The 13231-nt window shown below is 35.7% G+C and overlaps 1 protein-coding gene across 1 annotated transcript in view; it reads right to left on the reverse strand.

Annotated features, from left to right (window-relative positions):
* The window catches only part of CADPS2 (calcium dependent secretion activator 2), a 5163308-nt gene that overhangs the window by 532190 nt on the left and 4617887 nt on the right, over window positions 1–13231 (reverse strand). The gene's annotated exons all lie outside the window — the stretch shown is intronic.

Consider the following 13231-nt stretch of genomic DNA (forward strand, 5'->3'; position numbering starts at 1 on the left):
TGCAAAAAAAACTTGGTGGAAACCAGAGACCCGCCAGCACCGGAAGGCCACACATCTTAACCAAACATTTAAAATATTTATTGAACAACTTGAAATAAGGACTAAAGAACTAGCAAGCCCCTGACATGGAACACTGCACCCCACACCTGTACTGAACTAAAACACCTAATCCTGCCCTTAACTTTAAACTGCAGCAGTTACAATTTTTTTTTTTTTTTGCATGAAACAGTTGGGCAAGAATATATATATGTAGACATATGTAATTACAAATCCTAAATATCTAAGTTAAAATATCTCCTCACTGCCACAACTACTGACCCAGGCCTACCTGCCAAGTTCAATACCTACAGGGCATCTTGGACTCTCTGCTTGCCTTAGCAAGTTCATGCCAAAATGTGATTGCTTAACCCAGCTACACTAGACTAAACCTCTTAAGCCCCTCCCCATCTTTATATCATTTCCTCCCAACCGTCCCTGCCTCCACTTAACCCCTTCACCTCCCCAACCCACTTAACTTCCCCCAATATCAACCTAACCCCCCCCCCCCATGAAGATGTCCCAGAACAACTTAGCTTGTTGCCAAACTTCATTTATCTTTAAAAACAAAAGAAACTGCCCTCCAGAGCACCAAAGTGAAAAAAAAAACACACTAAATCAAACTAAATAAAACAAGAGTTAGGTTAAAAAGAAGTGCTATCATTTACTTGAATGTAAGTGATTTTATTCACAGTGAACACGTACATATCATCAGAACTCTAATTAACCTGACATTTTCAGTGAAGGAAAAAATTCAACGTTAAATAAAGGGTTGTGTTTCATTTTTACTGGTGTCATTTTGAATATTTAATGCTTGTAAACAACTTGTGAGTGTCTAGATAATGCTTAAACAGATTTACCACATCTCTAAGAGGTTCCTAAAATATTTACATCTAAACCTTATATCCCTGCTGGCTTCCATCCACCTACAACAGCAATACTGTGTGCGGAGCACCATAAAATCGCAGCCATAAAACAGATATAATTCCAAATCAGTCTAATGCGTTGAGATGCAAAGCATTGTCTGTTGCATGCTCTTATTGTATATCACAACTCTACAATATAGTGCACAAATATAATCTGTCCTTAGTATGGCCCCATGAACATAAACAGTAAATAATATAACAATGCACTACGACAATGAAAACGATATATATTTGGGCTTTTCTCACAAGATCTCCAATGACAATGACTCAAGTAAAATCCTAGTAAATACAGCACAGATTAAAACATTACACTTCTATGTGATTCTCATTGCACACTTCTGCAAGATTTTCTTTTGATAAACTGGTTTCAACCTTAAATAAATATGACTAAAATATTAATATTAATAATTTTAATTTTTTGCACTAGTTGTCAAATGAACCTTAAACACTCCAACAAAAATATTTGATGACTAAATACAAACAGTGTCCTTAAATTCAACGCACTTTAGGGATCTTAACTATTTTTAAACACAAGGCAGACTATAAATACCACAGAGAAAGTTGTTGGAATATCAGTACAGTAAATACTTACATGACAATATTTTTCAAGATAACTTTCAATCATAAAACTAAATGTTTACTATGTATCAGAAGGCTAGATGGATGAAAGGCAGTAATATGTCTACCTTATGTTTTAAGACTTTTAATTGTCCTTACTTGGTGCTTAGCTGAGGTCTTAGCTTCAGGGCACTGTCATTAACTTCTTTGCCTGTGGGACAAATTTATAGAGGGATAGAATTTTCTACATTGTTTGTGTCACCTAGATGAAAAGCTAAGGACCCTCACCTGCTGCCACACTCCTCCTTATCAGTTCATCATACAATATCAAGGAAATGCTTTCCCTGATTCAGGCACTCAACTCTCTGAACCATTTTTGGTGTCCAGGACCTCTTCAAGTAGTTATAGATAATACCAAAGGCTTGTGGTACATCAACAAGCAAGGGGGACACAGGCCACACAGCATTTGTAAACTAGCCGCGTTAACGTAATATATAGTTCTCAGCACAATATCACTGTTCAAGGAGCCTATATTTCATCAGAGTAAAACTGTGAGGCAGACAGGCTGAGAAGGACAAGGGCAGACCCTCACAAATAGAAATTAGATCAGGGGTCTTCCAAGATTTGATCCATGTGTGGGGATTTCCTCAAGTAGACTTCTTGCCTCCTCTTTGAACAATCCACAATATTCTGTTCCAGAATTCTATACAAAAAGGCATGGAAGACAGATGCCTTTTCTTTTCCTTGAATAGGAATGTTCTTGTACGCTTTTTCACCCTTTCAACAAATATCTGGAGTACTTCTGAAGATTCAGAGGGAATTCAACATCATTATTGCAGTGATTCCCTTCTGACTCAGGCAACAGTGGTTCTTTGTTGTTTAGGAAATGGCCAGGGGCAATTACCACAAGTTTCCTCACATTCTGGATCTCCTTAACCACAGACGGGTATGTGATATTCCCCAACATCAATCAACTTTAGTTGACTGCCTGTATGACAGTGTCTTAATTCCTTTTAGACAAATGTTTACTGAGGACATTATTTATTTATTTTCTTTTACATTTGTCTACTGGGATAGTCCAACTGGATACATGTCCATTTTCAGCAGAGGCCCGGGGAGAAAAGCTCCACATAGACAAACTTACATAGATTATACAGAAGTTAGCAAACAATTATAAAAACAAAGTGATTATATACAATGGTTTAGTAGTGTTCCCTAGTAAGGACTCACAATTCTCATGGATAGACACAATTAAAAGTAAGAGACCTCAGACTGGCAGCAGAGCTTGGTGACATAGTTACAAGTTATGATAATTACAGAAAATGCTTTTAGTTTATAACTTAATCAGGGTTGGTATATGGGCATAGACAATTCAATCTGAGATACTATTTGAGGTTTTTTTAATAGACTTTTGGAGGATTGTAGGGTTATATAGTTTGCCAACGAAGTTGGCAAAAAGGGATTCACCAACAGAGTTATTAGCTTTGTGGGTTTGGACCAGTAGTTTATCAGCTGACCATAGGGATCTTAGGTTGCTATATGGCTTAATAATATTTTTAAGTTAGGGGGTATCCTCAGGGTGGCACAAAATTTGTGCACTATTAAGAATTTATTGAATTGAATTAAGCTGGACAGTTTTAGCCCCTCTAGTTGTTTAAGGATGTGGTAGTGGTGGGTTCTATAGGTGGAGCCAGTGGCGAATCTGTCAATATGATTGTAGCTATGGGATAGCTTACCTAGTTAAGATTTGTTGAGGTACAGGCTGCATGGGCTGCTGCTGTCATGGACATGCAGCAGATAATAATAGAGGCAAGAAAGCCTGCTACTAGAAAATCATATATTAGCAAATGGAAAAGATTTCATAATTGCTGCCAATATAACCAGGACCCATTCAGGGCTAGATGTCATCTGATTTTACAATATTTGTGTGAGTTACTATGCTATGGCCTTTATTATTACCCTATCATGTATCGGCCAGTTCACATGTCTGCCCACACAGCCTCCTCTTTTATTACAGTCTCATGTCAAAATGGTCTTAAAGGGTGTTTTGCATAAGAGGCCTCTATCAAAACTAGTGGCCCTTCCTTGAGATCTTAATATTGTGCTAGAGAATGTAACGATTCATTTCAACCAGCTAATTTAACTGAACTGAGATTCTTAAAATGGGAAACAGTTTTACTGACTGCACTCAATACTGCAAGAAGGGTATCTGAGTTGCACGCTCTTGTACTGAGTCAACCCTACCTCATTTTCCAAAGGTTAGGGTTTCTGTAAGAACAAATCCATCTTTTATGCGTAAAGCGGTATCCAGGTTTGCTTTAAGCCATACTATCCATCTCCCTGTTTTCTTTTCTGAACCTAGCTAACCATAACAGTAGATGTTCAAATGATCACTTCTACAGAAGCTGCTCCCTCACTCCATACCCCCCTTTTTTTGGTATGTTTTAATACCAAGGTGTGGATATTTATTTTTTGTTATTCCTAGCATTGTTCTTTCAGGGCTCAGCCTCCCTCATTGTGTGAGAAGAAAAGCTCTTAAATGCTTTGTGCCAAACTTGCTTTTTAGTCAGCGAATTTTGAGCTGCCTGACAATATGGGCATGTGGAAGGTGTCCTGAAGCCTTGGAAGCTGTTTGGCCATTATAACCTTGGCATGATATAATCCCTACTGCTAAGACTACTGCATCCGTGATCTTTCAAACATCTATTGTTATGATAAGTGTATCATACATAACTGTACTTTCTCCACATTTCAAGTCCCCCTTCAGTCAAGGGATGTTTCTCAGGTAAGCATACAACAAATTAATACTAACAGCAAATAGTTTTTGGAAAAATATATATAATGCAGAGATACACTTGTAAAATAGTTCTTCAAGCTAATTCCCAAACAACATCCTCACTCCACAAAAAAGTCCTGTTGCTTACCAGAGAAACAACAACATAATATAAATTTATCACATGAGATAGCTTGTATAAAATAAAGAAGGTGTTTTCCTTTACAAATTTGGAAAATATTTCATGTGTTTTTTGTTTTTTTTTAATGCTTTCACTCTGATCTGAGGTTGGTACTAGGCTATCAGCCCTAGGGCCTATACAAGCCTAGCCATAACAATTCCCTGGGTATTTCTTCCCACAATATTTACTTCCCTGGACCCCTCTCTAGCAGGGCGACTGATGTGATCCCCGGGGTGAATTTCAGTAGACTGAAAAAGCATTTAATGGTCAATTAATACTAATTCTACAAAAAAGTATCTAAATTACAGATTGTATTAGGTATTCATGGCTTATTGCTTTAGCAGTAATCCACAACATGGTGTGGATACAGCAAAGTGTACCACTGGGTAGAATGATTTAATCATGAGAGAGAAGCCCGAGTGATTAAACAAAGCCAATTGTGGGTAAATCCTGCATTACACCCACACAGGGTGGATTACTGCTATTAGAAAATGACATTATTTAAAAAAAAATATTTTATAAACCGTCTTTTGTGCTCATCTATCAACTACTGGTAGTCTGGGGCATGCACCTGCAGATTGTAATGAAGTTTCTGCTTCATTTGTTTTTTTTTTTCTTTTTTTCCTAAATGAGAAATCCCAAATGCTGCATTCCACCAGGAGACTGTTTTTATTTGTTATTCTTTTGAGGTTTTGTGTGTGTGTGTGTGTGTGTGTGTGTGTGTGTGTGTGTGTGTGTGTGTGTGTAGATATATATATATATATATATATATATATATATATATATATATATATATATATATATATATATATATATATATATATATATATATATATATATTCATGTGTATATATCCATTCCATCCATCCACAACTTCATGATATTAAGTGTTTTATGTGTTTTTTGATGCTATAGCTGTAATTTAATACAGAGCTGGCTGTAGTACATGTGTGTGTGTGTGTGTGTGTGTGTGTGTGTGTGTGTGTGTGTGTGTGTGTGTGTGTGTGTGTGTGTGTGTGCGTGCGTGTGTGTGTGAGTGTGTGTGTGTGCGTGCGCAATGGATGTATCTGTGAGTTGAGCATATTCCAATGACACAATGACAATGGAGGCAAAGAGAAGGAAAAACAGTATTTTTGGTTGGCTGTTCTGGCAAACACAAGAAGAGACTAGTCCTCATCAGCAGGAGGTGTGCCTGAATGTTCCCAAAGATGGAATTCTGCCTTTCAAACTGAGGAATTAATGCCACAGTAATGGAGAGCAATATATCATCACATCTACATATTATACAGGATGGCAATGTAGACAGCGGGCTCTTTTCTGAAACTGTTATAAGGGGATACAAGAAGGATAGAGGCTGAAATCCCCATTCTTTAATGTGCATCTACAACCGATGTTCAGGAATTCAAGAACATTTTTTTTCAGTCAGATACATTTATGTATGCATCTGGAAGACACTCATCATCAACCCCTATCAGTCTCCCACAAATGACATTAAATCATTCCCCAAGAAGACAGATAAATACTAAGCTATGGTTCTATTTACATTTTGTCTTATATAATCCCCCCCAAAAAAACTCCTCATACAGCCAAAAATCTTACTCTTTATGGTCACACACAAACATGAAAAGATAGCTACCGAAAGCCCTCAACTTATTTACATAAAGGAATACTGTAAAAATCACCTATCATATTTTAAACCCCTCCTAGAACAATAAAATCCTCATTTTATGAAACTATTCACACTATTTCCAAGCCATTTCACAGCCCAGTGTTATTGAATCTATTATCTATACCACACAGTTTAATCATTTAGTGGTTTTATGGATTAATCTCTGTTGCACAGAACAATTTTATGACCGTCTATAACTCACCATCTTTCTTTCTTTTACTAATGCTGCTTAATAAAATTTGGATCACAGCAACTTCAACAAGAACATATCCACTTATGTAACCGCAGCATCAGATTTTCTGTCCTACTCTCCCTTTAATTTATAAAAATAAGGATAAGTCAGTATCTTAAATCTTCAGTCATCTTACTTCCATAGTGCATCTAGTCTCTCATCTCCCCCTTCTAACCTTCACCACATTCTCCAGAGTTTGACTGTGGGACTGTATTTTTCATTGCCATCATCATTTATCAAACTTGGAGTTATCCAATTTAAAATTAATAGTGCACACTGATGACACAGACATGTACAAAAGCAACACACATCCAGACTTCCATGGTACACAACTTGGTGTAGATGTAATGGACACGTGACTGATTGCATTATGCAAGAAGCACAGAATTTTCAGATAGAAGATATTCGGAAAGATTAAGAGAGAAATCAGAGGAAAGAAAAATACCTCTACATGAAAAATTGTCTAAAGCTTCAAATAAAAGATTACATTCTTTAATATAACAGATCCATGAAACAAGTCACATAGATGTAGAGACATTGGGATTTCTGGAAAGAGAAGTGACAGTGGAAGTGCAAAAATACAAAGATCAAAACCCAGATGTTTTTGAAAGGTGTAAAAAGAAACATGGACTTGGGAAATAAAGAGAGATCTACTATGGTACAATATTTATGCAAAGGAAAAAGCCAAACTAATCAATGCAAAAAAGTAGCTTCAATGATATTTGAAGTGAAATATAGGCAAAATCATCTGAATATGGAAAATTTTCACAATACAAAAAAAAGAAGAAGAGGAAAACAGAGAGAATGTAGAAAAGATGATTAGTAAGGTAGAATTTAAACAAATAGAAACTGAAGTTATGGATTAAATGAAGGATTTAGTGAGGAAAATTCAACACAGGCAATGCTGCAGCATGATGGAATATTGGATCCCCAGATTGAGGAGCAGGAGGCATCTGAAGAAGATTTGCAGCAAGATGATTTATTTATTTATTTTTATTTATTTACATTTGTTGACCGGGCTAGTCTAGCTGGATACATATCCCTTTTCAGTAGAGGCCTGAGCAGAAAAGCTCCAACATGAGTGAATTAATACATTCAAAATATTCTAAACATGACTAGTTTCACATTACATAATAAGACATGATAAGAAAAAATTAATAAATTGTGAACAATGTAAGGTTTCATTAGAGTAGAAGTAAGAAATAAACAAGTCATAATGCTTTAGTAGGGTTCATGTGAAGTCAATCAAAATCTAAAGCATTACAACATTAGCAAAACTATTTACTAGCGTTGTTCATAAGATATGGGGGGTAATTGTTAAGGAAGCAGGAGAAAAAGAAACAGGGGAGGGGAGAGAAGAAAAGTAGATTCAATCAGGCTTTGAGCAGGGGCAAAGCCAATGTATTTTAAGGTGGTCTCTAAGGTGTTTTTTAAAGATTAGAGAGGATGAGAGTGAGGTGAGTGTATTAGGAAGTTTGTTCCAGATTCTACCCACAACACTGGAGAAGAGGGAATCGCCTGCTTTGTTATTAGAAGGGTTGTTGGCAATAAGTAGCTTATTAGCTGAGCATAGTGTTGAAAGATTTTTTAAGGGGAGATCAGATTAGTGAGGATGGGAGTATTAGGAGGATGGTGCAGGATTTTTTTGCAATCACAAGTTGATTGTATTGTAGTTGATTCTGTAGTTCTAACCATTTGAGTTGTTTAAGTTTGAGGCAGTGATGGGTTCTGTACGGAGAGCCAGTGACAAATCTGGTTATGTTATTGTAGCTAGTTTCAAGTTTGGTGAGATTATGCTTTGATAGATTGGTGTAAATGGCAGATGCATAGAATAGGGTGGAAGTAAGATGAGTCTAGGCAATGGATTTCTTAGCTAGTGGTGTAAGGAAGGGTTTTATTCTATACAGGGAGCCTAATTTTTTATTAACAGTTTTTATAATATTATTAACATGGGCATCGAAGCTGAGGTTATAGTCAATAGTTATACCAAGTAGTTGAGCAGTAGAATCAGGGGAAATGCAGGTTCCATTGTCAGTGAAGTGGAACTGAGGAGATTTTATGGTGGGAGTAAAGAGTAGTAGCTTAGTTTTCTTGGGGTTAAGAAGAAGGCAGTGTTGGGTGAACCATTTTTCAACTGTGTTAAATACATTTTGTGTAAGGGTGTGGAGAGAGGAAGAAGACTTGGCAGTAGAGTATTCAGCATATTGTATACAGGTGGATTGTAGAAAAACAGTATGGAGATCATTAATAAAGATGGAGAAAAGAAGAGGGCCTAGGATAGAACCTTGAGGAACTCCAGTGCTCACTGGGAGGTGTGTGGATAGATTATTGTCCCAGAGTACTGCTTGTTGTCTATTTTCCAGAAAAGATTTGAACCAAAGGATTGCTTGTGGGTCAAGAGATTGGGCTTTTAGCACATTAATAAGTAGGTTGTGATTGACCATATCAAAGCCTTTGGAAAAGTCAATAAATAGAGCAGCTGAGAGACAGTTATTGTTACGATTCCTATTTATGCAACCATTAAAAGTTAAAAGGGCAGAAGTAGTGCTATGAAAGGGCCTAAATCCGTGTTGGCAGTTAGCAAGCAAGTTGTTTTGGAGAAGGTGCTGGAGTAGCTGATGGTGAATACATTTTTCCATACTTTTGGCTAGTGGGGGGAGTAGAGTAATAGGACGGTAGTTGGAGATTTCAGTAGATTTACCTCCTTTGTGCAAAGGGATTATATGTGAGAATTTCCAAATAGAGGGGATGTAGGCTTCAGAGATGGATCTGTTTATCAGGATAGAAACAGGGTATGCTACGGCTTTGGCTGCAATTTGAAGGTATTCTGCTGGGAGGCAATCAGCCGAGGGAGTGCAGGGTTTGAGTTTTTGAAGGAGTTTGTAGATAAAGGAGGTTGGTACAGGTTGCAAATGAAGGGAGGGAAAGGAACTGTTAGTGTGTTGTATTGGAGTGGGGGTCATGGGAACTAGAGTTTGAGTTAAAGTTTAAATAGCTTCAGTGAAGTAATTGTTAAAGGCATTAGCTATTTGCAGAGGATTACTACTGGGAATAGAGCAGGGGAAAGGAGTTGTGGCATGTCCTGATTTGAGAAGTTTATTAATGCCAGACCAGAATTTTTAGGATTATTAGAGTGTGAATGTTGCAGGTGAGAGTAGTAGTTTTTTTATCTGAGATTATATCCTTTTTGACAGCATTTCTTAGTTGTTTAAAGTATAGATGATCTACAGAGCTTTTAGAGGTTCTCCATCTTGCCCATATTTTGTTTCATAGAAACATTTTTTTCTTTGGTTTGTTTTGTGAGCCAGGGGGCTATTTTTGTCCTGATTCTGGAGGAGCGGAAAGGAGCATGGTTATTTAGAATTTGAAGGAAAGTAGAATTAAAGTAAGAGATTGCTTCATCTAGATTAAGTAGTTTTAGAGATGACCAGTTACATGCTTTTAGTTCATTAATAAAGTTCTCAGCTTGTAAGTGTTTTTTAGAACGATAAGTGACAAAATTGTTCTTTTTTGGACTATATTTCTTTTGTTTAGTGATAAAGGTTAAAATGTGATCACTAATGTTGTCAGGGAGAGATCCTACCTTATAGGTATCTGGGTGACTATTTATAAGGATCCAGTCAAGAGTAGTTTCTTTGTTACTTGGTTTGTGGATCCTAGTGGGGAAGTTTATTATTTGATTGAAACCTAGTGATCTGTGGTGGTATTGCAACAAGTGACTAAGGGCAAAAAATTAACTAGTTGTGAAGAGTAAGGTAGGCAGTATGGGAAAGGAGATGTTAGACAGTACAGGTCTTGGAGAGGGGTCTGGCTGCTAGCTTTCCTTTCACAGAGGCCAAATATTTAGTTAGATCAACAAACGGAGTTGAAAATGGCTATCAACAGGGTCAAGAAATAAATGTACTTTATAAAAATGCTGCTCAGGCAGTATTAAAGTGTTGGGACAGCAAAACAATAGATCCAAATTGGGAAGACTTGTGGGAGACAGTATCCTTAATAGCCAGATAAGATCCTTAGTTCAGGGTAATGTTTAGACAGAATTTTAGTTATTGGGTCCGTGTCAGGGGCTCATAGCAGCCAGGTAGAATAGAAGGTAGTAAAGTATATGATGCTCTGGACCCTTCTGTAGAATGGTTTGCAAGTCCAATTTCAGATGCACAGCAAAGGAAGGAGCAGGAAAAAGTGATAACTCTGACACAGATAATGTCACACAGTGTTGAGCCAATGGATTCTCATATAAAGGACCAGCATATGAAGCAAACGGTATCTTTAGAGAATATTTAGTGAGTATATGTTCTGAAACTTACTGTGGGATACTCACAGAAAACAGAGGAAAGAAGTTGTTCTTAGTCCAGAAGAATATAATTTAAGGGAAGACTGACTTGATTTAATAAAGATGGATAGACGTATTAATACAGATTAAATAAATAGATTACTAGAACTAAATAAGATTCAAAATGTTAAAAGATTGCTCTTAGATTAGCCATTTCCCAATGCTAGAGAGGAATCAGACAGTAATCAGTGGGCACTGTAGTTAAATACCTTTCACAAGTCTATGGAAATCATACTTTCTTTCTGCTATAGATGAACGGATGCATAACATAAACAAACCTGCTCATCAAAAGTTGATGAAAAGATGCAAAATTGTGCCATTAGTTGAGACCCTAAATAGTTTGAAGATACAAACTTGTTTGCCATCCATCCTGCATAAGTAACTATAATGCCTAAAGACTTTCAGTTGAATCGCAAGACACATGAAGAGAGGGTGTGTATTAGTATTGTAAAATTTTTTGTAATATATAGAGTTTGCATAATTTTGTATATTTTGCTTTAATAGAATGACTAGTACAAATAGTAGTAATGTACTGGTATAAAGAAAGGTCTTTTATTAAGCACTTTCATCCTTATTCACACTAGGACTTCATCAAAATAAGTTACTCATATACACTGAATGTTCAAATACATCAAATATGGTCACAGGATCCACAATCTATCAATAAAAAACATCCTACTCAATTAGTCACAAAGAAATACTAAATAAATGTTCATAGATAGACTGTTTCAAAAGGCTCTTGGCTTTACTGACATAAAACACCTGGCACGATTTACATGTAGCCAAATAAACCACTCCCAAGGAGTTACAATTAAAATTACTCCTACAATAAATTTAATTTGGATAGCTGACTATTTTTCCCTTATCAACCATCTTATTGAATGGGTTAAGGTGGGTATATTGCTTGTAACTACTGATGTAAAGGACTTGTTCTCAGTTATACCACACAGCATAGGTTTGGAATGTTTTTCTGTGGCATTAACTACTTTTGACAAATTGTCAAACAAGGACATTAGGAATTTAAGCTTATTTATGGAACTAGTCCTATATAATAATTTTGTCTTCTTTTGAGGGAGAGATATTTAAGCAAAGAAGGGGCATAGTGATGGGTGCAGCCTCAGCACCCATATATACTAATATTGTCATGTGGCAATGGGAGACTTATTTTATATTTAAGTCCGAATTTTACTCTAACATAAATATTTATTCAAGATTCCTGGACTCTGTATTTTTACTTTGGGAAGGAGAACTCCAACAGCTTAATGATTTTATGTTATATATTAATAACACTACTGATTTCTGAAATTTACTTACAAAATGAATTTTTATAATATTAATTTTTTATGCATTATGGTTTATAAAAACATTAATGACAGGTGATTTCAATCATCTATCTTTCATAAATCGACATTTTCGAATTAATATTTATTCTTTAACAGTTACCAACTGTACAAACAAAAATATGGTTTTGTTAAGGGATAAATGGTTAGACTTTCTTGGATTATTTCTGAAGAAAATAGGTTTTATGGTGAAATAGATTATTTTAAAAACATGCTATACGACAGAGATCATCTAGTAGGACTTGCTGAAATGCAAGTTATAAGTAAAAGGGAATTGCCATTCTAATCTATTTTAAGAGAGGGTGTTTAAAAATAAGATTAATATGGATGTCAGTGCAAAATATGAATGGTTTTACCATTCAACCATCTAAGTGGAAAAATTAAAAAAATGATTAAGAATTGGAAATTAGAAATTAATTTACATGTTGGGTTAAGAACTAAATTGGATTAATTTTATTTTCAAGAGGGGAAGGAATTTAAAAAAAATATTTAAGAACAGGTAATTTTAATAAAGATTACTTTGTAATGCATAAATGTAGAACATGCCCCTTCTACCCATTCATTATCATGGTTAATAAGGTAAAAACAGTCAACTATCCAAAACAATTTACTGTAGGGGTATTTTTAATTGTAAGACCTCGGGAGTGGTTTATTTGGCTACATGTAAATCATGACAGGTGTTTTTTTGTTGGTAAAACTGAGAGACTTTTGAAACGGTGTACTTATGAACATTTATATAGAATAAGTAAAGGAGACAAAACAATGCAGTATATATGTACTGTGCATTGTGTCCTAATTTTGTAAGATGTCTTTTTTTGTTTTAAAAAAAAGTATCACCCCCATTAAAAGCGGGTGTTTGGCAACTTAACCTTGAATGTTGAGAGGTACACTGACAGCTATTATTGGAGGAAACTGTTCCCCGGATTGAACAAAACCATATCTATTAGTACTATTCACCAGGTAAAAGCTGTGAGGTTATAATAATGCAATTTAATGAATATTTAATAGTTTCTTAATATTTTATTGATATAGGGTTTAATTATACATGACATTTTTTATCTTACCATGTAAATTATGCATTGCACTGATTCTTTTGTGAATAACTGATGTGGGATGCTTTTTACTGGTGGGTTTTGGGATCATGTGACCATATTTGATGTATTTAAAAATTCAATGAATATGA

This window comes from Protopterus annectens, chromosome 11.part0 (assembly GCF_019279795.1).
Source record: "Protopterus annectens isolate FY-2018-M chromosome 11.part0, PAN1.0, whole genome shotgun sequence".
Lineage (NCBI taxonomy): Eukaryota > Metazoa > Chordata > Ceratodontiformes > Protopteridae > Protopterus > Protopterus annectens.